We start from the raw sequence: 27519 nt of genomic DNA, 5'->3' as shown, positions 1-27519 counted from the left end.
TTCATGTGTTTACAAATATCAGACATTATGAACAAATGATTATGCAATCTATATATATTCATGTATGAAATGTAATAGATTGAACGACATTATTAAACAAATGTAGTTAAGTAAAATAAAGGAACTAAAGCTTCTTTCATAGAAAGAAGGAAGCAAGTATTGCATCCGTTGAACTCTATTAACATTTCCTACCACAAGATGGTCTTTCTGTTAATATAGAACATAATAGGCCGATTTGTCAGTAGATATATGCTGAACTTTTTATTCAACTCTCAGTATATTTTATTTGCATATAAAGTGGCACATTTATGCTCAACAATAACTAGCCCTGAAGGAGCAACATTTAATAGGAGAATATAATTATTCTACTCAGCTCATAAACATTTTCTTTGGGGCAATGGGCAACCGTTTAGGATAAGCTCCATAATCATTCATGTAAATTATCTTAATATTAAAAACCTGAGCCAGGAAATATTTAAGTTGCAATAATGTTTTGATTTTATTTTAATGAAAGGCCTATATTTTCCTTGTGTGACAAAATGGATGAAGTAATATCTTTTATCCAACCAACTTCTGCTGGGGGGAGAGAGAAGCTTTTGAGGTTATACCACGGGTGTGAAATAAAAAAATGACAGCCCACAGGGTTAGTCTCTAGTGGGCTGTCATCGTTATGTTTATTACCTGCGCCTCTGCAGGTATCAGAGGATCGCAGCTCTGATTGGCCATGAATTGCTGTTTGCAGCCAGTGCAAGCAGCGGGAAGCATTGTGGACTGAAATGCCGCTTCTTGCTGCTCGCATTGGCCATGAACAGCAATTCATGGCCAATCAGAGATGCGATCTTCTGATATCTGTGGAGGCACATATAAGCATGGAGGTAGAGGCCCGTCAGGGACTAACGCTGCAAACTGGATCCGGCCTGCAGGCCAGAATTTCCCACCCCTGGATTATATAGAGCTTTTCTTCATGTCTGGGAAGTACACTCAGAGCATCACAGCTAAATACAAGATGGATCAGATTGTTTAGCATAAGTAATTAACTCTTATATCAAGGGACCACTCAAGGTGAAGTGGCCAGTTAACACAGTCATGGGGTGTGGCGAGGAAGAGAAAAATGTAGCTTGGTGATGAGGGAGGTTGTGGGTTATAGATTTTTGTAACAAGGCGTTCATCCAGTGTCTTTATTTAGTCCATGATTTTTATTGTTTAGCAAAGTTATGAATTTAAGTTCATAGTCTCATCTTTTCTATATCAGCCATTTCAGAAGTCATGTTAATAAATATCAGTGTGTTCTCTGCCCTTTTTTATGCCTACTATGCATCCAGTTTTATGTTTTGAGGGTACATATATTGTTTATTATAACATAACGACATATACTGTGTGAACCACAGAGGAATTGCTATATTATTCAGAAATAATGAGTGCATTATATAGAAGCTGATTATAATAAAGCTTAGGAAGGAACTATCAGTTTCACACATACAAAATGGGAAGTGACTGTGGAGGAAGGAGTACTGCAAAAAGGGAGTCATAGTGCACTACAAGCTAAATATGAGTCAACAGTGTAACACTGTTGCAAAAAAAGCAAACATCATTTTGGGATATAGCAACACAAGTGTTGTAAATAAGACAAGAAGTAATTGTTCTGCTTTATTCTGTACTGATTAGGCCTCAGCTGTAGTACTATGTCGAGTTCTGGGTGCCATGTTTCAGGAAAGATGTGGATAAATTGAAGACAGTCCAGAGAAGAGCAATAACAATGATTAAAGGTCTAGAAAACTTCCTAACTGTCAGAATTGTTAAGCATTAGAATAAATTACCTAGGGAGGTTGTGGAATATCTATCACTGGAAATTTTTAAGAGCCGATTAGATAAACACTTGTCAGAGATTGTCTAAATTATGATTGGTCTTGCTGTAAGGCCAAGGTTCCTTCCAGTTCTATGATTCTATAATTAATTATTTTAATGTTTCTAAAAGGGTTGGTTCTGGCCAAATACATAGTAGATTCATAAAGCATTTTCATAATGATTTATTTGTTATGACATTTGTTTCTTGTAAAGTTTTACTACCTCAGTATTTTTTTCAGAATTTTGATATGTGACCTCAGAATGAAGAAGGAAGAAGAAACAATGGCATTAATTGGATTAGGCAATGTGCAATTATGGATAGAGTTTGACCCATTCTCCTTGTGTTGTGTGGGGTTTTCCATTCTTCCTTAGCATGCACATCAGAACATATGGTACTTGTGGTCCAGATACTGATTGCACTTACACAGTATGTATGAACACAGTTGATTTTTTAGATGACTTGCTCCAGATAAATACCAGCATAAATGAGATCTGAATCTGATTGATTGTAACAATATCATCTTTTTCTTGTTTGCTATGAGGATTGGGGCTTTGTGGTGAACTCTGCTTTTACTTTCTGACGCTTTGCCAAATCCCCAGCACCATGGTCTACCATCAGTAATTTAACTCATGGCAGGAAAGGGAGGGAGAGGGAAAGCTATGATGGTCATCCAGTTCTATAAAGGTCAGCCAGTTTGCTCTTTGAGCCACTTGGCTGCTATCTCTCTATAGAGTGACATCCTGCCAGTCCTGCTTTCACTTTCTATCAGTCATAACAAGAATCCAATTTATGTGACTTGAACACAGGTCTCCCACACAGAAATACAATGCATGGTTACTTCAATAACATGTCGACTCTTACGTAAAGTAAGTTGTCATGGGATAAGAGGGAAGGACCTATCATGAACTGATAACTAGTTAAAAGATAGGTAACAAAGGATAGGAATAAATGGTCAGTTTTCAGAATCAGAAGAGGTAACTAATGGTGTCCCCCAAAGGTTCGTCCTGGGATTAATCCTATTTAACCTATTTTAAATGATCTGTAAAAAGGGGTAAAAGTGAGGTGGCAAAATTTGCAGATGATACTAAATTGCTCAAGATAGTTAAGACCAAAGCAGACTGTGAAGACCCTCAAAAGGATCTCACAAAACTGGGAGATTGGGCAACAAAATGACAAATGAATGTTAATGTTGATAAATGCAAAGTAATGCATATTGGAAAACATGATCCCAACTAGGGATGTAAGCGACTAGTCAACTACCCTATAAATATATGCTTATCGGGTAGTTGAGTAGTGACTCAACTAATCGCTTCCCCCACCTTGCTGCCTATATCAGAGAGAGGCAGCAAGGGGGGAGCAGGAGCAGGTGCTGGGGGGAACCAGTTTAAAACTTGCTGCGGCTCTGCTGTTTCCCCCCTTATCGTCTAAACCACTACTTGATTAGCTGATTACATGTTATTTAACATCCCTAATCCCAACTATATGTACAAAATTATGGGGACTAAATTAGCTATTACAACTCAAAAGAGAGAGATCTTGAAGTTATTGTGGATAATTCTCTGAAAACATACACTCAATATACATCAGCAGTCAAAAAAACAAACAATGTTAGGAGTCATTAAAAAAGGGATAGAAAATAAGACAGAGAATTGCCACTGTATAAATCCATGGTACACCCACATCTTGAATGCTGTGTATAGATATGGGTGCCTCATCTAAAAAAAAAATCTTAGCATTGGAAAAAGTTTAGAAAAGGGAAACAGAAATGATTAGGGGTTTGGAAGACAGATTAAAAAGAATGGGACTTTTCAGATTAGAAAAGAGGAGACTAATGGGGGATATGATAGAGATCTATAAAAGCATAACTGGTGTGGAGAAAGTGAATAAGGAAAAGTTATTTACTGGTTCCCATGACAGAAGAAGTTGGGGGTACCAAATGAAATTAATAAGTAGCAGGTTTAAAACAAACAAAAGGAAGTACTATTTCATGAAATGCATGGTCAACCTATGGAACTCCTTGCCAGAGGATTCAAAAAAGAGTTAGATAAATTCATGGAGGTTAGGTCCATCAATGACTAGTCAGGATGAGTAGGAATGGTGTCCCTCGCCTCCATTTGTCAGAAGCTGGGAATGAGCAACAGGGGTAGGATCACTTCATGGTTACCTGTCCCATTCATTCCTAGGTCCTAGCAATGGCCACTGCCAGAAGACAGGATACTGCGCAAGATGGACCCTTTGGTCTGGCTCAATATGACTGCTCTTATGTTCTTCTTATCTTTGGAAAGTCTACATTAATCTTCATTAATTAATCTTCTGTTACTTAATAATCCACTGTTAATCATTAATTATTTATAATGGGCTGGTGGTGTTATTAAGCACTCATATTTGCACTAGGCATGGTCCCAGTGCTGAAGAGTTTACAGCATGATGACCACGGAAGGCAGGGGACAGGTTGCGTAGCAAGAACTATTATACTACAGCAATTATGCAACTCCACTTATGCATACATATATCTTGGCAATTCTGCACTATTGTGAAGTGGAAGATAATACAGATAGTACTATTGCTTCACATAGGCACTGGTCAAACAAAGTACTTAAGCACAGGCCTAAAGTCGTTTGCTGAACAGGGAGGGATTTAAGCATGTGCTTAATGTCAACATTAATGATGATGTCATTTTATTCCTTGTTTGGCTTTAGAATTCTGTTTTCACTTAGAAACTAGGGGAAATCTCTCCCTTACTCAACTGCCATTAAATTAAATTAAATGAGTGAGTGATATTCATGATGGCACAATTTGGCCATAGGCAATTGTTAGTTTTGTAAATGTTGTATTTTAAAAGTACTATACAAACATTTCTATTATTATTCTTAATTCCATTGTACTTTAAATGAAATTGATTTGGAGCCTGTTTCTATAGTACTGAAACATTAAGAAGTCAAGGGGGGAAATGGCAATGTCAGAAATGCTAGCGCTTCAGCACAGAGTTTGAACATGCCTTTGGACTATAATGATATGAAAAAGCTATAGACAAATGATCACAAAGATAACCTATAAAAAATGTAAATTGCCATTCTGCATTACTATGCAAATCTTTGTTAGTAAGGCAAATGGAAGAGATGGACACAAAGAGTATCATACTTTTTATTTAAGTAGCTGAAGAAAATAACTACATATGTTTTAGCTTATTATGAGTTTTCCATTCAAAATGAAAATCATGCGGCTGTTAGTTACAGAAAGCTATTTGTTAGAGCTTCAAACTCAAATATCTAAACTTGGGAGCAGAGTGGTTTCAATCTCATGATGTCTGAATATTCAAACTGTTCCAAGTGCAGGAGTCAAAGGACTTGGTGAAGAAGATCGATTTGTCATGCTGTCATTGTCAATGCACTTCGGCTTTGGGGGAAGCAGGGCTCAGTCAAAGCTTGGGAAACAGAGAGGAAAGAATGGTTGTGCCTATATAAGTAAATGCAGGGATTGGTGTCAAAGTGTGTGATGGGAGCATGTATTTATCACATGCAAGTACTTTTTTTTTTTGGTGATTGGTTACATAATGGTCAGACTTATAATCAGTGAAAGAGGGATTACACAAAGAGAAAGGAGAGGAGTTAAGGAAGCAAAATATTGGAATGAAATTTCCCTTTTCTTACTTTACAGCAAGAGGGAAAGAACTTTTTAGCTTAAAGCAAAAGGAAAGTACCTTGATATAATTTTGTTTACCCTGTGAGATTTTCAGGCTCTCATGCCTCTACAGAACTTTGTCCCAGGGCTGTATATGTACCTCAAAAGATGATGAAATGATAAATATCCATCATGGAAAGCATGTTTGAATTATAGTTATGCACCCATGATATAGCTATTGAGTTTACTATTCTACTATGAAGATTAAAGCTTGTTGTTTATTAGCCCCATCTTCATCCCAGTGGAAATCCATGAAGTGAAAGTGCCAGATAAAGTCAAGTTTGTTGTACTTACGACGCTGTAGCGGAAGGAAGCTTTCTGTCTGCACTATGACAGGAGCAGCAGTGGCCTTGCAGTAATTGGGAAAATCAATGACTTGGCAATCATGACCAGAAAGCTGCTTCTATTAAGTGCAGATTTATAGATATTCCAGGAAAAGTACTGCTCCATTCAAATGGCACAAAACACTTTCAAGACAGCAATAGAGCTTTAATAGATTTTGTTTCTGGAACTAGCAGCATATTATACAGGTTATCTTCTAAGAAGAGAAAAATTTGAAGTTAGCAAACACTTTTCTGTGGACTTCTATTTTTTTTGCGGTTTTTCATTATTTCTTACAAAAGATCCTACTATCTCTGAAAAATACGAAGGCTTCTCAGTTACACACCCACAATAAGCAATGCATGCCAATCATCAGGGTACCTATTCACAGGCAAGTGAGCCTATCCCAAAGGAAGAAAAAAATCCAGAACAACTCCACTCCATGATCTAAAACTGTGGGGTAGCAGCTCATTTAAATTAGCCGCCTGCTCATTGTCTGCCTCAGTTCTCCCTCCCACTACAGCCGAGCAACCAGTGGTAGTTACTAGAGGCCTAAGGAAGGCTGTTTCTGGTACTTTATGATATTATGATTCTACCTCTTGAGAATGATTCCTGCCCAGATTACAGGTTAGGGGTACTGTGAGTGTCTTATCCCTGGTGATGGTCCACCCCATTGCTTTGTGTGCATGAGTGACTCATCAGGAATGACACTCTGTGAAGCACTTGGCTAGGTTCCTGAAGCAAGATGAAATCAGGTGGATTGAGATTCCATGCTGTGAAAAATCAGCTCAGAATTTTTGTCTAATACAACGGGCTCAGAGCTAGCCCTCTCCCCCCACCCTTCTTGTTCCTTGCCAAAAAAAATCCCCCCTCACTCCAGGATCCCCCCAAAATTTCCTTAGATGTTTTCTTGTGAGGTGGGTCTTTTGGCCTGATCCCCACATCATTCCCTCCTGAAAATAACTTTCCCCAGGAGGCAGAACTGGGGGTATGCTATCTATGTCCTTTAGCTTCTTTCTTGAGGCTCCAGGTAACTAAGGGCCAATGACTCTGAAATCCACATAAGAATTTGGTGAAAGAAAACCATCTGACCTCTTCCCACAGCAGGAACTAAGACTAATTCTTTGTAATTTAGTTGTTACATTTCCTATGCTCCATAAGACTTGGTGAAGTGGCTAGAGAACTTTGTGGGGTTCTTAGCAGTTGTGTATTAGGAATTACAGGCCATACCTGTTAGCATGATGTTGCTAAAAGACCCTAGAGATTTCCCTTGCTATAGTACCAAAATCTACAAGTGCTCTGCAGTCAGTGTAACTATGCTGATCTGAAAGATTGTCAGGTAATTCCACACAAATTAAATAAATGAAATTTTTCAGGCATCTTGGTATTAAGGGTTGCTCAGAGAAACATACCATGAAGCATGCACTCACCTCTCCTGGATAATAATTAACAAGCTCCCCTTGAGATCTTGCTGATCTGTTTTCAGTGTTTTTGCCAAATGCTTGCCCTTTATCACCCTCTTACGATGCTCCCAAGGTTCACAGTGAAATTTGTTCAACTGTTTGCAATCACACCAAGCCACCCATCCATCTCCATGCAGTCACGCAGAAAAATTCTAAAATGCCAAATGTAATGGACATTTTTCATTAGCTTCAGAATCCAGAACTTCTATGCTAACCCTAGACTTATTTACAACTTACAAGGAGAGCAGTATATATTTTTTTATTACTCGAAAGCTCATGAGATCAGTTAACAAAACGTAATAAATGCACAGGAGCCAAAATATCTGTCATTTCTGTAATGTTAGAGGACTCTCCCACTAGTCATAATGCAATCAGCATGTTGCACTATTGATGGTACGTGCTTAACATGTCAAGCAGGTTAAAGGTGGTCTGTTAATTTACTTTTATCCATCCTTCTCTCATCAGTGATTTAATACACTCCCTTGAACTATAATAATGATGAATTATGTGGTTAGTTTTTTAAAAAAATTGAAACTCTATTTCATTAATCAAGATTTTTCTTTTTGCAAAGTAGATTTTTGAAATATTTATGGCATAGATGAGGTTGCTACTGTGCTTACTACTTCAGTCATGGTGTAGAATGATTCTTAGTGTACTGGAAGTTAACAATCAGCTTTTCTGTCAACAAAATGCAAAACGTAGACCTTGATTTCTTATTAATGATGTCATTACTACTTTTCTATATAGTCTTGCTTAGAACATGAGGGTTTTGTACTGAGCTGCATTTAACATGGCAGAAGAAACCACCATGATAAAATGAATATTGTTTACGTTCAGCTTTTGGTTAATAGGCTTTAATAACTCATATTACTACTTTCCTGCATTTAATGTTTGTTATTGTAAACTGTATTTAAAACAGAGGGAGATCAATGAGATATCCCAAATTGTTTGAAAATATTTAAGTTTTCAGGAAAATTTTCCAATGGGCCTTTAAATGTGCACCCATCGTATAGGTAGATGCCCATGGGTGGATCTCTGTAACTATGCAGATCCCACTTATTTCAGTGAGAATTCATACAAGGATCTATCTGTAAAGATTCATTTTGAGGAGCAGGCACTACATTTTTTACTCTACTATATTAATATAATCCTTCATCTCTTCCTTACCTCCTCCATCCTTTACCTTTCTGGCTCCAGGAACTGATGCTGTGAGATCCTCAGGGGAGAGACCAGGGCCAACATTCTCAAAAGTTACTAGTCACTTTGGATTCACAACCTGAGACACCTACATGATTTTCAAAAAGTGCTGATAATGCATCATATGAAAATCAGGTATGAGCTGAGCACCAAAAAATGGAGACATCAAAATCCCTACTCACTTCTGAAAACCATTACCCATGTTTTCCCCCTGCAACTTGTTCAGCATACACACAATTGCACATACAAACCCTATGAATGCATGAAAATATGGGTTTACCTATTCATGCGCAAGGATTTGCTGTACAGAGTTGGTTGCATATGCAGATTTTGCTGGCTTAGGTTGAAAATGTGACACTTGGTTATTTGCAGAAGTTTGCAGAGTAAAATGATCTTATGGATACTTGCAAAATACAATGGAAAGAAATGCCCTAGAAAATACTAGTCTTCCCACAAAACACTTTATTTTGGTATTTCTGCATAACACTCTTCAATGGATTTCAAAGCAAACCGGATTCTAAGCAGTTTACCAAGAGTCACTTTGAAGGATGGCAGTATAAGGAAAGATCTTCGCTCCTCCAATTTGCCTTTTAACCTTTAATAATAACAGATTATCCCTACAGTTGTCATAGTAGGTAAAACTATGGTATGATGACACTATGGCATCTGCATTTAATTCAAACTCTTGCCAGATTGATTGGCTCCAAAGGATAAATAAAGTCCTTCAACTGCAGCCATGTGCAATAATAGATCTTCGAAGAGATTTAGTTACACTTACTAGCATAAGATTGTATTTTTCTTTATTTCACTGAAAGCTTCTTCCAAACCCATAATGAAAATGACAGAAATTATACTCTTGTGACAATGTCATATGCACTCTAGCAACATGTCTTGAATAACACACACCATTAAACAAAGTTTTTGAAGTTGAGCATCCATTTATTTTTTTTAAATAGATTTTTTTACAACCCCCTAGCGTCATTGTTATTATTGTACTAGAAATATTTCTTATAATTACTACACTTAACAAAGAAGGACTTAGTGTCAATAATTTTCATGCCTGATAAAATATTGGTCATATAAATAAGCAAAATATTATTTATACCAATTTAGACTTCAGCCTGGCAAATGTGTAGGCATCTGAGTAACTTTATCAATGTGAGTTCAACTGAAGACATATTTAAACAATGACTTCTTTTTGGCATGTACACTTACTTTAATCTTGACTTTTGTTAGTGTAAGCCAACAAATGCTAGGCTGCAGATCCCTGGCAGCAGTAAGTCTGTATGTAGAGAGAGTGCAACAGTCCAAGTTGCCCACATCTGCTTCCTATTGGAGATCCCAACTCCCAGAAGTAGGTGGAGGCATCCTTAGAGGGGGTTAGGTCAGGCTGGTGCAAGCTGCACTAATTCAGTGACTCAGCTCAGCAGCCTGCACTATAGGTTTTTATAGAGTTCTGTCCAAGAGGAACTCAAGTAGAATCCTGAGAGGAGGGCAGTAGCAATACTTCCTCAATGGTAAATCCCGCTTATAGCCCAAAGCCTCCCCTACACACAAGGGGGGAGGGGTATAAATTGCATACCTTACTGTACAAAGGTGTGACTCTGGATTTATGGTGCTGAAGTTCAAAAAACTGCAAGGAGGTGATATACATCCATGTAAATACTGATTTTTTTTACTTCTTGATGGTTTCATTAGGCAGAGGCATGAGTTATGCTTTAGTGTAGTGGACTGAAAGCTAGAGACTCATAGATGCTTGCTCTGGTTCTGATACTGACTCTCTTTGGGATATTGGTCAAATCACTTGACTGTTGTCAGGCTTAGTTTCCTGATCTGTAAAATGGAGATGATAATATTTATGAGGATTAATTAGTTTATGAACTATATTGTGCCAGTGGTATTGTATTTATTTTTTTAAGCAGACCTGGTTTCCAATGTGGGAAATCGGCTTAGAAATCAATGTCTAGATGGTAGCATGAGGTTTGTAAAGTTGTTTAAAGATGTGAAGAGCTGTATAAGTACTTAGCATTGTTATTCATAAGAAATCAGCTGTTCAACTGACAAGTAAAATAGGATTTGTCTTACTTACATTTTCGATTTTAAATGAATACAGGCCAAAATTGCATGTCTATAGAAATTCTGCATTTCATCTGGGAGCAAGTATATGAGAAAAGCAACCACCTGAGGTTAGACTAATGGTTTCAGTACAGAAAGAGCTAGTGGCCTGATACCATTTGTCTTCCACTGCTAGGAAAAAGAAATGAAATACAATAATTCCTTTTCTATAGTCTCCCAATCCACAATTGTTATGGGCTTTATAGTGATATCTATTCTGATTTGTTATGAGGTATGCCTCTAAGAGATTACAAAGCAGAGGGTACAGTGATGTTTGTAAGAATTATAGTGAAAATAGTCAACTTTTCATCCATTTACCAAACTGTTCAGCATTTTCATTTCAAAGCAGGTGAGGCTATAATAAATATTGGATGCAATATTTTTTTACCTAGAGAAAGAGAAAGAAAAAGCAAAATAGATGAATGAATGGATGGATGGATAAATAGATCGAATCCATTAATATGCTGTGAGTTTTGGCTACTCTTGTTACAAATGAAGGGGGAGAAGAACCCAAACCTGGTCGTGTTTGTGTTATCACTGAACCTTTGGGTTCGTCTCTTCTAAGAACCATGTGTTCTATTTATTTTCAAAGTCATGGTTTAGGAAAGAAGAAAGATTTTATGGATCAAGCTGCAGAATAGTGTTTTATTTCATAGACTGCAATCTTGAGTATCTACCAATGTACATGGCAGAATCGTTGAAATTGGCAGAATGCTAAAAGCTCTTGTCTATAAACAGATAGTATGAAAAAATGATCAGTAGTGAGATTGACCTTTGTTTCTGCTGATATGTTTCTGGCCTTCTGAGTAGCACTTTTTTAGGGAATTAGATAATGATCACTGAAACAGAAGACAGGCAAAGGAACTGAAGACCATGAGATTGCTCTTCAGAATGATAATTTCCCAAACTTCTGTCCTGATAGTGCCCCCCAAAATAAAATGCATTGTGGACAGATACTTGTTTTCTCAAGGGAGAATTTCTCTTTATGAAAGATTGCATCTCAAAAAGTGGTTAAATTATTAAAAATAATGTTTAAGACATTTTTTCTAAGGATAATCATCGCTGATTTATTTGGGGAGTTTTGCATTAACACGCATTCTGAGAAAAAAGGAAATGGACATTATAATTGCAGAGCTTAATGAAAATCTTTACTTAATGGGTAATGGTGGTAAAAACATGGTGACAAAAATTAAGATTAGCACTCATTGAAAAAAATTGTGAAAAATTTAGATTATTTTGTCTAAAAGCTTTGAAAACTCAGTTATCTATCGAACAACAGTTTTGATGGCCATTTTCTAACCAGTCCTACTTAGGCTGTATAAAGAATAGGGTAGAAAATTATTCTAAAAATATTATAATGTTTTCTTACAACACATAATTAGCCTGTTGAATTAATTGCCACAAAATAGCACTAAGACCAAGAACTTTAGCTATCCAGTTTTGGGTTTTTTGGTATCATCTTCAGAAGCAGATGCTTCTGGCTGCTGTCAGAAATAGGATACAATATTAAATGGACCACTAGTTCAATCCAGTGTGTCAGTTTCTAAATTTCTCTGATGCTCATTTTAAAATAACTTATTTGCTGAAAACAATGAAAATGCCAATGTGATGATTATAGTCTACATATAGAATTTTGTAGTCCACCCAATATTGGTATATAGACACTTTAGAAATGCCTCCAAATAGATAGTCCTCTAATATATTTTCGTATTTACCTCGAACTAGGGATGCTGATAGTGCTGCTGCAACTCCTGGCTTGAATTTGTTTCCCTCATATAGAGGGTTTACACTTTTGTTCAATGAGTCTTGACACTCCTGCTATCAAATCTGTTTTGCTGCTGCAAAAGCGTAACATTTGTGACTATCTATTCACATTTTTCTTGTTGATATTGTCCCTGGCACTGTGTTAGGCATGGTAGGGGTGAGCAGGGATTGTTTATTTGCAATTTCCTACCGTGTCTCATACAGAGTGTTTTAGGTATGTTTGTAGGTTATCATTTGTAACAAGCTATATTGTTTTAAACTTGAAAATATTTTTAATTCTTATTGGGACAAGTACCCCTTTTCTGTCAATTAAGGTGTTTTTAAGTCTTTTTATAGATAGGGTAGGTACTTTTCTTATGAGCTCCAAAAGGCCTTTCGAAGATGAATGTTTAATGTTATAAATGTCCTTTCATGGATAGCCTAGAGGTGATATTTCTCCTATTCAGTAATTCTTATTTTTTTCTTTCTCTGTCTTTTATTTGACGTGTCCTCTTATATGCATAAATATGTACAACTAATACTTTTATTTCCATATTGCTGTGCTGTTAAAGTGAATTGTGACATAAGGTTTTATGTACTAAAATCTGACTTGTGTTTTATATGTCCACATACTTTTTCATTTGTGTGAATGCCAATCTACATGTTTAAATATGCCTTTGGTTCTTTTATTTGCTTCTTGTTGCCTAAGGAATCTTGCCATTACTCACAAATGTAAACTTTCATGTTGTTTTAAGTTCCACTTTGATTACAAGAGTTGTTTTGTTTGACAATAGTAGATTCCACTGAGAAATAATATCTGACAATGTGCAAATAAATTACCTATTTTTTCTGTCAGCCAAGTTTACAGTCATAGAAAAAACACATAAAAGCAAGAAAAAAAAATCAGAGCAGGTGGAAATCTTGAGTAAGAGTAAAAAATATAATCTGATTGCAGGAGAAAGATGGAAAATCTAATTTCTTTAGACCATGAAGTCCCATATGCAGAAGTTGAGAGCACATCATTCATGTTTACTTTTGATTGATTAGTCATAGTTATTGGGAGGGTGCTCAGTTTGGCATTTCCCCTGCTCTTAATAGGCACCTAAGGTGACCTTCACTGGTATCCCAGCTGGTGTTCAGACATGCTTAACTTCTTAAAACTGGCGCAGAGCATGATGTTTATATATTTAAGTAGTAATGTGTACAGAAATAGGCCCAAGGTTTAGTAAGAATACAATAATTGCTTTCCTTTTAACAGCAGGTGATGCATTTCCCACTGAGGAAAATATACTCCTGCTGTTTTAAGCCTAAGAGCAACAGGGGGAAATGCACATGGAAACAGGAAATGTCACAGAGCTAGATATTGGGAATTCCATTTGCAGATACCAGAAAGCATTGTCACTATATAAAATGAAACTCTTAATTGACAGATTTAATCAAGCTGCAAAGCAAATAATCAGACGATATTTAATCACTAATTCCAAATTTTTAAAGAACAGAAAGTGGTAATAACAGTTCCCTATGCTTTTTTCTCTCCTCTGTTGCCTTGGCTGCTGTACCAAAGGTTGGCAATGAAAAAGCTGAAAGTATGAATAACTATAACAGCTTCAAGGACTAATTCATACAACATAAGTGTTTCATTTGCAGTGTTAACATCAATTATATATTGCAAGGACAACTAGCACATATGCTACTCTGTAGTTTTAATACAGTTGAATAATTAATGTATTCACATGTGCATACACTGCTAATAGCAATGACCGAAAATTGCAAATGTATATAGAACATTTGTAAGAACCTCAACTCTTGCTGTCTAAGACCCTGATTTTGTATTCAGATTTTTGTACTCATATGGGACTTCAATTAAGTTAATGGTGCTTCATGAATGTAGGTGATCTGACTACAGATCAAAGACTGTGCCTTTATTCTATATGTGTTTGTACTGTGCTTAGCACAACAGTGGGACCCCAAATCTAATCAGGCCTCAGGAAACTAGTATAACAATTATTTAATAATAATTAATATAATGTATATTGATGATACAAACAGGTTAATTTTCAATCAAGTCTGATCTACTGAGATTGTTACATGAGTAAGAATCATGCATCATAGTGTTACCATTCCAGTGCAATTGCAGTAGTACATTTTTTAAGACGATGTTATGAACTTTCCAAAACCTTTGCCGGAATGCAAATACTGTAATCAGATATTCTCATGGCATAGTCAATTCTTCTCTAAAGATTACATGTCTATGAATCTTTTGGGTTTTATAAGAATGAGAGTGCCCGGAGGGTTTCCTTTAAGTGATTATTGGTATGTATACTGGGTGGGGCATGTTAAGCAAAGGCTATTTTTCTTATAAAGCAGTTATAACATGTCAGTTTGGGCAACAAATTCTCACTACTCTCAACAAAACAGTACATCTCAGCTTTACTCCACTTCCCAAATTAAGTTAAGGATGTACTGTATATGCTTTGATTTGAAAGCTGACTTTCTTAAAAAGTGCTTTCACCATTTAGCACTGATCAATGTTAAGAAACTACTGTAATTGCATTACTATAGAGAGCAGAAATCTCAGCCTTGATTAATAATTTGGCACAGATCTGAAAAAAGTCTCTTCAATGAAGCTGGTTATGTAACTCTGTGCTGTAGAGGAAGGGTCATTCTAGCTCTCACAAATATAATTTTACTACTAAGATGAACATTGAAGATTAACTAGGGCTCGATGAATTATTTTAATTGGTTTATTTTGTCTATAATATTACACAAATATATCTGGTGTTGGATACCTGTTGAAGGGGAAGAATGGTGCTGTATTTAAGGCACTGGACCAGGCAGAGATCTGGGGTTTTACTTTAGTTGTTCAGTGCCTCAGTTTCTCATTCATAAAGATAAATTATTTTTGTCTTTCTGAGGTGGTGGAAATGGTGGTGCCATCAAGATGTCATCAAGAGCACTTGTGAAGTTTTGTAAATTGAGGACTGTGCATTCTTCACTATAGCTTGAGGATTCCATTTGCCTTCTTTTTTATCCTTTTTTTTTTTTTTTTTTTTTTTGCTGGCTATACAGACACCTGCAGATTCAGCATGTCTTTCTGGTCCCAGACATCTGATGCATGCTAACGTGGGGGTGCAGTTCAGTCATCCACATAAATGATCATGATTTTAAAATATATGGTTAGACTGATTTGTTTTACAAACTATAAATGTAAATATCAAAGAAAAAGGAATTCCATGTTGCCCTCCTTTATTCCCCTGCAAATGCTGAAATCAAAGAAACAGTGTTTGGCTGCAATGGGCCAGATTATTGACAGTATTAAGGTGCCTAAAAATGCAAATAGGCACCTAAACATTTTTTAAATCTGGTCCTGTGTTCTTTTGGATCCTCTTTGCTGCCTAGTAAAATAAAATGTGTTAATACTCTCAGCCCATACTGACCTCTATGGGAGACTTACCTCAGTAAGAAGTGTATAGTAGGAGTAACAACTGTCAGAGAGCTCATGGTTACAGGGGCTTAGGGCCTGGTTTTCATTTAGACAAAGGCTTTTTAGCACCATGCTTGCAGTATAAAATGGCTTTAAAGTGTGTGTCAGTCTGCACTGTCCTTAAGAGCCTTTTCAATTACTAAAGCTGTGCAAAGTATTCTTAGGACAAGTGAGAGACTGGGCCGTAATGCTGTAAAGCAAACGTGGGGTATTGGGACAGTTTTTATACTGGGGGTACTAAGAGCCATTAAACCAAACTATAACCCATGTGTATAATAGAAACCATTTCAAGCCATGGGGTGCTGCAGCACCCCCCGGTATTCCTAGTTCCAGCACCTATGGTAGGATGAGACAAAGTCAAGAGATTACTGTGACATAGTGTGGGTACCTTGCTGGTTGCTAAGCTTGGGTTGTGAGTGACCTCCACTGGCTGCTGGCTGCAGCACTGCCCAGCAGGGCAGGGGATGAGTCTTTATGCAAGGGGGCTTCAAACCTGTCTGACCAGTTATCTCCCAAGGAGTAGAAGAATGGGAAAAAGGGGAGTGGAGCCCTGGCTGGGGGCAGGGCTGGAAGTGAGGGAGTTAGTTTCTGTCTGGGAGCATGGAGGAGACAGACTAGGGAAAGGGACTGGAATTTAGGGGCCCAGTCTCCCCCATCTCAAGGGGGGCTGAGGCATCCTAGGCCTACCCTGTAACCAGATTACATCTGTGCTGTGCTGTATCCTGGAGAAGCAATAAACAGCCTCTATTCTACTGGCTGGTGGAGTCTGTGCCATTACAGGGGTGCAGGAGATGGGAAAACCCCAACGTGCCGTCGCAATTACTCAACTGCAACTCTTCTTTCGGTCTAGGCCATAGAAAGTCATGGTCATTTCCTTTCAAAGGCTATTTTTTGGACCTCATAGCTGACAGGTGGCTCCATTTTAAAGTTCAAATCTTGCTCCCATGGATGCCAATAGCAAAATTCCCCTTCACTCCGATACTATCAGGAGTTGGCACAATGAGTAATGAGTAAATTACATCCTGAAACTGATGTATTGTTTAGGTGGGGAGTTATTGTGGCAGACTCTGGAAATTGCATGACATGTATTTATATAGAAATATGAAATAATTAGAAACTCTTTATACTGATTAGCTTGGATTTGCTCTTAAAGCTTCTGCATGTAATTTATGAAATAGTGTTATTTTCATTACTCAGGCATGTATACAAAGGAAACAAATGATCTTCTTATATTTTGTGGCCAATCAAAGGAAGAGTTAAGTGGGCCATACACGATTCTCTTAAAACATTAATTTCCTGTGTTGTCTTCAATATCCATGATAATGAAATGTTGAAAATAGCCACTGGGTATTATTGTATGAAAGATAAATTAGATCATTCCAGTTAGATAGAAGTCTTCTCTTAAGGTTGTCATCAGGACATGATTACTGTAAATTTTTCTATACATGAGAAATGCCAATCTTTGAAAGCATTTCCTGCTTGAAAACAAGCGGTGATTTGTCAGGATCTTTTCATTTAAATACTGTCAAGCTGATGACAAAGGAAGTGCTCTTTAAATGAATGATTAAGTACTACATCTCATGTTCAAAAATGGCTTTCCCCCCCACTGGGCTTAATTGTAAGAGCTCAGTGGAACAGGCAGATGCTTATCACTTTGGAGAAGCGAGCCATATAAGATTCCATGGGCATGCCTGGGCAAGTGAAACTAAAGTTTACCTACAGGTCTGTAACATGCTACATTTCATACTTCCTTGTGTGGTAGGCTTTTGCTTGTAGGCTGTGACTTTTAAGGCAGGACTACACTATCGAGCAATCTCAATCTAGCTGAAATTGGCATATCTGAGGTCAGGTTGCCACGGGGTCTCCACTGTGGGGCTCAATAGGAGAAATTCTCTCTTTGACTTCCCTTATGCTTCTCATTGTGGTGGAGTACTGGAGTAGAAAATAGAGCAATCGGTGGCTGATTTAGTGGGTCTTCACTAGACCTGTTAAATTGACCCCCAGGGGATTGATCGTTGCAGTGCCAGTCTCTCAGAAAGTGTAGACATGCCCTTAGTGGGATAAATAACTCCTTTTGGTGGAAGCAGAATTGTGTCCAGGGTGCACAAAGTTTGTTTTTTGGGAGGAAAGGGCAAAAAGATTCTTCTGCCTCTTCTAATCTCTGCCCTGCAATTTTAGTGTTTTCAATTACCTGAGTGCAAGAACTATACACTGCTTGTAGTGTGAGCATCCCAAAAGCGAATATATAGAGGAGACCATATTGCCTATGGCCTGGCATAGACCATGTTCTCCTTGTATGCCAAAGAATGTTATTGTACACAGTGGCTCCTGAAGCACCTACTAGTGCATTGTGATGCTCTTCCAGCTACAATACAGGGCAGAACTTGTAAGATACAAGCCAGCCCTTTCTATAAAAGTATATATAATGCATAATAGGATGGGTGCACAAGTTTTTTAGGGCATGGAAGAAGTTTAAATCACCACTTTCTATTATGGAATCTTTTTGAAACTTTTCCCCAAATATTTCAGAAATTATGTTTCACTTTGGAGTTTCTCACTAAAGCTAATTTAAGCTCAGACAATTTATGTATTTTAGACATATGTCTGACCTTCAAATCTTTTGCAGATCATACTGTATATTGCCTAGGATCCACGCACAGGATACATGTGTGGATCAAGTACAGTGCATTGACCTCACAGATGCAAATTGTTACTAAGGATGTTAAATTGCAATTATCTAGTTAATCGTGTAGTTGATACAATTTGTATCTACTATATGATTAGTCAATAGGGAGGCCCTCCGCAAGGCCACAGTGAGAGCTGGCTAGAGTCAGGACTGAGCAATCCAGTTCACGCTGGCTCCGGAGTCCATTGTGACTCTGCATTTTAAATGTAGTAAGAGCCGCTGTGCTCTTACTACATTTAAAATGCAGAGGCGCAAAGTCCTGGACCAGCACAAGCCAGGACTGTTCGGTCCTGGCTCACACTGGGTCCAGCAGCCCCTGTTCATGGTGGCCCATGCTGCTGCTGAAACAGCCCCTGCCCGCAGCCAACCCTAGCCACCGCAGAGGCTGTTCCAGCAGCAACCCATGTTCACGGTGCCAGAGCTGGCATGGACACAGGCTGCTGCTGGGGCCAATGTGAACAGAGGCTGCTTGAGGGCAGCAGCCAATGTATCCAGGGAGTCCCAGCTCACCGCTGGGACACCAGCGGACAGGGACTGTTGCTGAAGCAGCCTCCTTTATCCCTCCTTTATAGAGGTGGGGGGAAAGGAGGCACTACAGAGACAATGCTGGGGAGAACCAGCTTTTAAGCCAGCTTCCCCCCAGCACCAGCTCCTGTTCCCCACCTTTCCTGCCACTCATACATATGAGTATGCCTTGTACAGAGGCAGCAATGCTGAAGAGAAGCGAGTAGTTGAGAACTCCATTTGACTAGCCGATAAGCATAAGCTTATCGGATAGTCGAACAGTCGACTACTCGTTTACATCCCTAATTGTTACCGTTATTTATGAGTCCTCAAAGCACAAGAGTAGCTTTACAAGTTCTAGATCCTTGCATAGGACCACTATTCAAAGCATGTTTATGTACAATAAATAATACAGTAAAAATCATTTAATAACAATGTTTACTATTAAGTGCTGCCATTAAAACTACAGAGGAAAATTGAAACTTTCAGATATCCCTTGTCTGTCTTCATGTTGGAGTGATAGCATCTGAATAATTTAATCAAGAGTAAAATGACTTCTAGGTAAAGCTGAGTAGTGATTGTCTTTCTGACACGCAGCATATGACATCAATCTGGTGTGAAAAAAGAGTCTTTGGGCACAAGGTTATAATATTCTAAAGCAGTTTCAGAGTTGTTGATTTTGATTGTCACCTTTTCCCCCCCTCTGTCTCCAAACAGTGAAAACCACAGTTTCTGCAGAGAAGTCTGGTGGTATGCCCCCACCAGAACAATTCAAATGGCTAAAACTTCTGAAAGTCTACAATAGAGCCTCCAGTTCAGAAACATGACTCATAACCTATAGCCTTAGATTTTCCAGTTGATCATGATAAAAATCTTTAAAATGTTTGAGCTGTAATTCAGGTAAATATTGTACATGCATTTTTCCAGTGAGTCAGATCCAGCTATGAGAACAAGTCTGGTGGAAGCCTAAAGGCTAATTCTTGCTCACTCTCTCACTGTATAAATAAATCACGGTAAATCAGAATTAAATCTCCTGCAGTCTGAAAGACAAATGGACCGTAAGTATTATACTGAAGTATTTTAGACATAATGTAGAAGGAATACCTATTGTAAAGATATATTTTTGTAATGTTCACTTGCAGTATGTATTATAAAGTGAAAAACTAGCATGTAAGGATAATCTGGATTGTCACTATGTATCCTGAATTGCATTCAATTGACAAATACTCATCTAAGCCTATATTTGTGACTATTCTGAGACTTCTTGGCTACAGTTTTGTATATGGTTCAGTCTTATTAGATTAAATGTGATACTTAGCGATAACTTTGTAAAAAATACTTCTAGGCATGTATCTTTTTGGGGCATGCAGTATGCAGGGATTTAACTACATGGTTGTCATTAGTATTACTAAGAGATGAACAACTAGAATTTCATGAGTTCAGCTGAGAAAGTATCTTCTCTGACTATGTACTAGTCTTATCCCTTACTGCACCTGTGGATACAAAAAATGCTGGACTAAATTAAAGTTGTCGGTTTAAGTTTTTTCATAGTGGAAATAAAATTAATTTAACTTGTATAATATTACTACTTTTTATTACTTGTTTGGTATCCACTATATGTGTAATGAAAACCACCTGTAGACGTTGCAAGGCTGCACTGGGGATAAATGATGCATTGGTCCTTTTATGTATAAAATTACATGATGATAATGATTAATAATACAACGGTGCAAGCAATAAGAGGGGAACGGTGTGATTTATTTAACTATACACCAGAGAAGGAAAACTACTCATTTCCATTTTTTCTACAGTGACATGTGAAGCCCAATTAAGTTGCCTTTTGCAAATATTCTAGGGAAGATCTATCAAAATTCATCTTTCCTCCATCCTGCTAGAGGGCAGGCTGGGAAGCCATTCTTCAGCCATTACTTTTGACTGTAGACTAATAAGCGTCTGCTTCCACTCTGCACTTCTTGTTCCAAGCCACTTTATCTATTCCTGTCCTAAGCATGGATGCAGCTGCCCTTCTCCTGACTCAGCACCAAACCAGCTCTTCAGAACTGCCTGTCTTGAAGTGGTGCATATTCAGCGTACCAGCACGCAGATGGAGGAAATGTGTCCCTACATGGCCTCTTGCATAACATCTCTCCCTTATTCAGGGCTGATGGGGCATGGTAGGAGCACACTGTGTCTTGTGTAAGATCCGTGCAATGGGATGAATTTAATCCCAGTGACACATCCCTGTGCCTTCTGTTATAACCACTGACTTCAGTGGGATTCAATGGGTGTAACAAAGAGGACAGTTTGACCCAAAGTATTTAATAGGCATGTAGGCTCAAATATTCCAGTTTTAATTTCAGACCTGTCTGGGACATTGTTGAATTTTCGTATTATAGTTTGCCATTAAAATTTGGTACATTCCTTATGCTAAATCTCCCTAAATTATGTCTTCAGCTAATGCCACATGATGCTGTGTAGTCTATACAATATTTAGGAAATGCCAGATGCAGATGTTTAATCCCAGGGTTAGAGAGGGTTAGGTTACCCTGGGGCATTCTGTTGGCTCATGCAGGAAATGTAAACTCTTTCTTTAAAAAGTAGAGTCCAGAGTTAGTTTATTAGCTATACTGCAGTGAGTTGCTATTGGGGCTGGTTTTTAGATAAGTGATTTCCAAATCTGTAGTGCAAGGAATATTACAATTAGTTTCCTCATCCAGCTTCAGAATGTAATTGTTGTCTCTATAGAACACTACAGGTTGCATGGGTTTTTTGTATTTGTGGGAAACAAACAAAACAGGGACCAATCCTGTAGTTTAGTTTGTACTGAGTTTTATTCTCTTAAAACTTTCACTGGAGTTAATGGGAATTGTTAATGAAAAAGGAGAGCATATTTTAGCAATGACCCTGTCCTTGGCTTCAGTCCTATTCAATAGTTATTAGCCTATGTTGACTGCAATGAAGAACTCCAGCACTTCCAGGCGACATCTGGGAGTAAGGTCGATGCTAACATCTTAGAACAGCCACCGCATTGGTTCATGTCCACACTACCCTCCTATTGGTGGTGCACATTCAGGGCTGCTGCTTCCATCTACTTAGAGGAATAGTCTTGAGGGGCGGGGGGGGTTAAGAGCCTGTATTCTGCAGAACTCCCCACCAAGAGCCTAGGTACTCCTCTCCCCTAAGTCTACGCTCCCTGCTCCCCACCAGAATCCCAACTGGTCCTCTGAGCTCCTGGCTCCATGCTCCCTGCAGGGAGCTCAGATGCTTACCTCGGTTCCATACAGGAAGTTCCGCGCCTGGAAAGCGAGTGGCTCCTCGCTGGGAGTGGGGAGTCCAGGCATCAGCCTGGCTGGGTGCAGAATTCTGGGAACCTGTGGGGCAGCTCAGCTGGGAACAAGGACCTGGGAGTCCAGGGGCAGCCTAACTCAAAGAAGGAGTGCAGAGCCCAGACTATGTGCAGCAGCCTGGCGATGGGGGGAACCAGGAGTCCAGTGGGAGCATCTGACAACAATCACAGCCAATAGCTGATGTATGTAACCCACACTGTCTACACAGATATTGCATCACCCTAAGTATGCTGACGGAAGCTCTGTGCCTCTCTTGGAAGTGATGTTATGTTGGTGTAGCAGGCCACATACACCTGTAGGAGCAAGGTTGTAGTGTGTACGCTGTCATAATTCAGTCAATACAAGCTACTTTTTGTCAGCTAAACTCCATAGTGTAAATCAAGGCTTAATCTTCCTGTGGAAGAAAGAATATATCTCAGAGCTCCTGGATATCATGGTAAACACATATTACTGCAGCCCTTTGTGTCTCCCACCAGCCAGCTCAGCTGTCCAGGAAAGAATGGAGGATACAGCTCCTCCTTCACCCAACAACTCCCCACAGCTATTAAAATGCTGGTAGGGAGCATTCCTGCTCTCTGAGGGGTGGGTAGAATGCAGGGACACAAGGGTCATATCTACACTAGGAAACTATTTTGAAATAACTAAATTCAACTAAAGAACTCCCGATTTACCAAATTCGAACTTGCGTGTCCTCACTCTGAGGAAACAGCAAAATTAGTCCGAGGCAGGCTCCATTAATGTGGATGTGCTACCTTGGACATAGAGCCCCAGGAAGCACTCGGGAGCTGAGAGAGACCTCCCGGAGGCCAATTAGTTAGAATTAGTGGCCCCAAAGTGTCCACACTAATGTTATTTTGAAATTGCTATTTTGGAATTAGTGTTAATTCGTGTGAAAAGCAGGAATACAGGGTTCGAGTTCCATGGACCATTATTTCAAAATAACAGGGTTGGTAGGGTGTACACATGGTTTATAAATTCCAACTTGGGGGGGAGGGGGTAATTTCGGAATAAGGTCCGAGTATAGACCAGGGCAAGGTGAAGTGTTTCTTATATGACTTCTTCAACTGGAGCACCATGGGGACAGCTAGATTGAATGTGGCCCTTGCTTTAAAGCTCAGTCCTGCTCCTATTGAAATCAGGAGTTTTCAGTGAACTCTGTTAGAAACAGAATCAGAGTCTGTCTGTCTGTCTCTCTCTCTCTCATATATATATATGCAACCGGAGTTGCAAATGAAGCCCGGGATTTGAATTTCCCAGGCTTCATTTGCATAAAGCCGGGCGCCGCCATTTTTAAATGTCCGCTAGTGCGGACTCCGTGCCGCGCGGCTACACACGGCACGGACTAGGTAGTTCGGACTAGGCTTCCGAGGAGTAACGGTAGTCCGAAGCCTAGTCCGAACTACCTAGTCCGTGCCACGTGTAGCCGCGCGGCACGGAGTCCGCACTAGCGGACATTTAAAAATGGCAGCGCCCGGCTTTATGCAAATAAAGCCCGGGAAATTCAAATCCCGGGCTTCATTTGCAACTCCGGTTGCCTACATTACCACCCTAGTTCGAACTAGGGTGGTAGTGTAGACATACCCTCTCTGTGTACACACTTTATATAATATATGTACAAGGGAATATATAGTAGGTTATATGGGGGCAAATTTTCTTCTGATACAAATTGATGTAGCTGTGCTGAAGTCAATATTCATAAAATAACCGGAGTGCTATTTTGCATTCTAGCAGAATAGACCACAGTTCAGCTGATGTTACTTCAAAAACTTGCTTTAACAAGTTCAGTTCTCCAATCACAAAGTTTGTGGTGAGAGCAGCACATACTATCAGACAGGCGAAAGACAGAGTGACAGCAAGAAACAATGAAAGCAGGATTCCTTTCAGCAGTCTCAGCAAAAGGGAGGTGAGGGGGGAGGATGTCTGGAGTCAAGGAAACCCCTGCCACTGCACTCACATTGCCCTCACATTGCTAATCTTCCGCTTCTCTGTTGTTATGACAGGCCAAAACATCCAGTAGCTACTCTATAAGGCTTTGCAGCTGTTTTTTTATCAGTATTACTTTTGCTAGATAACAGACTAATCTGGTGATTAGAGCTGTGAAGCTGAGAGTTGGGAATCCCTGACAGTTGTTTTCATGCTTTGTCACTCTGGCAACATTGGTGTTATACTTAAAATCTTGGTTCCTCAGGGTTACCCCAGGTTACTGCATCCTTACCTCGAAATAAACTGTGCAAATTGTGTAGCTTCTTTCAAGGTAATTTTAAAATAACTTATTTCAAAATTTCATGCTCTCTATATTGTGCCAAATTTTGAAATAAAGTGCTCTTCCAAAATGTCTCTTAACCTCATTGAACGAGGGTTACAGGAACGCTGGAATAGTGTGTCGATTTTGAAAAAAATCTATTTCAAAATAACAGTCTGCTTTAAAGATGCAGAATTGCTATTTCGGGATACTTTTAGTATCCCGAAATAGCTCCACAGTGTAGACGCAGCCTCAATTAAAATGGGTAACATAATTATGCATGTTTTCCTGCAAGGCTGTCTGATGCATATTTTACATTTCTAAAGCATTTTGTAAGCTTCACATCGAGGGTCCTATAAAGTATTTTAATGTATTTCTATAATGTAGAACTCTGCCAGGAATTGCCAATGTGTATGTGAGGACTGTCTTGGGAGTGAAAGGAAGGACAGAGGCCAAACATTTCCTGATTGGGATTTACCTGTTGTTTGCATGGATGACAATTTTAAATATAAGCTGCATATATTTTGAGCGAATACCCAGAGGGAACGAGGAACATGGTGTAATGGTAGTTCAAATTAGCCTAATTCGAACTACCTACTCTGTGCTGCATGTAGCCGCGGGCACGGAGTCCGAACTACCGGGGTTTTAAAAATGGCGGCGCCCGGCAAGATGCAAATGAAGCCCGGGATATTTAAATCCCAGGCTTCATTTGCAACTTTGATTGACTACATTAACCACCCTAGTTCGAACTAGGGTGGTAGTGTAGACATACCCAGACTAAATAGCTCTCGATGGCTATGTCTACACTGGCATCCCTTCCGGAAAAGGGATGCTAATGTAGCACTTTGGAATAGGCAAATCCGCGGGGGATTTAAATATCCCCCGCAGCATTTGCATTAACATGGCTGCCGCTTTTTTCCAGCTTGGAGATAAGCCGGAGAAAAGCGCCAGTCTAGATGTGATTCTCCAGAAAATAAAGCCTTTTCTGGAGGATCTCTAATTCCTACTTGAAAGGGGTGCCAATGTAGACACAGCCTATATGTTTGGAAATAGTGCAGCCTTCCCACATAAACATTGCACATATGAGATAGCCACAGAAACTCTTTGCTGGATTTCCCCAAACTTTCAAATGGACTCTCTGAATGCTTTTCCATCCATGTTATAGCTCCCTGTCTCCTTCATTCCATGAGTCAGATGCAAGTACCATATGTATAAACAAGTCAGATTTTTCCAACCAACACCTACTTTCTGTGTATTCTGGTTGATTGTGTTCACAAAAACAATGAGAAATCATTCAGAAATTGTAATTTCCCTGGGAAAGTCAGAAGTTGATTAATTAAAGGCTTTCATTTTAATGTTGCCTTTCTCTGATATAGGTCCAGAAACGTTAACAAAGTACTTACACTATGTAATGTTTATTAATTTAAATTGGACTTGACATAAACAAGATTAGAGCTAATTATTTCATTTAAAATTTAAATATTGTGTAAGATAAACTCATAAAACTGTTGAACAGTATTTATTATGCAGCTTTATTTACTCAATTGTTTGCTATCTAGTAAGCTTCTTTCAGTCTGAGTGGCTATCTTTTCACCCTTGAAATCTTTAAGATACAAAAGTTTTTGTCCCTGTCTAAAAGTTACACTTAATTGTTAACAATTTAGAATTATTACTCAGCTCTGAAAACTTAGATCATTCAACAAAAATAAATGTTGCCAAATTTAGTTGGACTGTGCTATACATAGAGATCTCAAACAGATAAAGGACCAGATTCTCTCCTATGTGTGACCACTTTACACCACGTCTCTGGCACAGAAGAGCCAATCTGCCATGACTGGCAGTAAATTTGGTAAAAGAACCACCTCGCAGTAAAAGAATCCTCTGGTGATGTAGCTAGAGTTGCCAGATGGTTTCAACAAAAATACCAGACACACTTGACATTACATCACAATCTACATTACATCTTATTTAGAAAATACTGGACATTTATATTTTCTCATTTGTATTTTCTTAATTTGTTTCCCAAACAGAAAGCTCAAATACTGGACTGTCCGGTTCAAAATCAGATAGCTGGCTACCCTAGATGTAGCGACAACATAGTCGTTCCTAAACCACCACTTATCCCCACTCTTTTGGCTGGCACTAAGAACATGTCCAGAACTTCCCTCACCCAGCTATCCATGGCTGCTGGAATGGCCTTTGGGATCACTGGCAGTTGCTGCAGGTTAAGAGAGCCTTAGAACTATTGCTTTTACTTAGACCAGGGATCAGCCCAAGTAAAGGGAAATGCTTAAAGCTGCCTTTGCAAGACACTGCCCCACCTGTGCTGCATTTTATACTGTTTGGCTTTAACAAAGGATGAGGGGAAAAACCGTTTAAATTTAATTCAGTAACAGGCCATATCCTGATTTACTTATTATTCTGTTCTATTCAGGGAAATCTCATATTACTATCAGTGGGAGTTGTGTCTGAATAGGGACTGAATACAAAGTGAGAGACGATGTCCAGATTTGACCTCTAACAATAATGAAAAATGGATATCCACTTCTATGAAGGAGATATAATTATGATGCTATCATTACTATTTATCTTCATATGGCATAGTTTTGATAATCACATTAACAGCATATATATCTGATGCTCTGTTCTCTTAAATAGGGCTATTAACACTCAATAGCTAACTTATTTAGTATTCAAAATTCAAACTTTCTGGCATTATCGTTCTTTCCCATCTCAGGTTAATTCGAGTAAAGGCTTAAAACACTCTATATTTTTCTTATTAACCATCACTCTCCGTGATTTATTTCTTCTGAAAAAAAATCAGCTCTGTGTCTTGAATTAAACACAGTTTTTGTGTCATCTCAGGACAAAACACATTTATTATTTTTTA

The 27519-nt window shown here is 38.7% G+C and overlaps 1 protein-coding gene across 8 annotated transcripts in view; it reads left to right on the top strand.

Moving 5' to 3' along the window:
• The window catches only part of NCKAP5 (NCK associated protein 5), a 659073-nt gene that overhangs the window by 181302 nt on the left and 450252 nt on the right, over positions 1 to 27519 (top strand). Inside the window, exon 1 of one of the 8 annotated variants that reach the window (XM_014580892.4) lies at positions 8502 to 8643. The exons of 6 other annotated variants lie outside the window; for them this stretch is intronic. The gene's annotated coding sequence lies outside the window, so the exon portion shown is untranslated. Of the gene's footprint in view, positions 1 to 8501; positions 8644 to 19852; positions 20099 to 27519 lie in introns of those variants that run through there. One more of the 8 variants, XM_075933272.2, reaches the window with a different exon arrangement.

Source organism: Pelodiscus sinensis, chromosome 7 (assembly GCF_052426305.1).
Source record: "Pelodiscus sinensis isolate ZL-2025 chromosome 7, ASM5242630v1, whole genome shotgun sequence".
In the NCBI taxonomy this organism is placed as follows: domain Eukaryota; kingdom Metazoa; phylum Chordata; order Testudines; family Trionychidae; genus Pelodiscus; species Pelodiscus sinensis.
The sequence above is the reverse complement of the archived record's forward strand: the minus strand, read 5'-3'. Positions and strand labels throughout refer to the sequence as shown.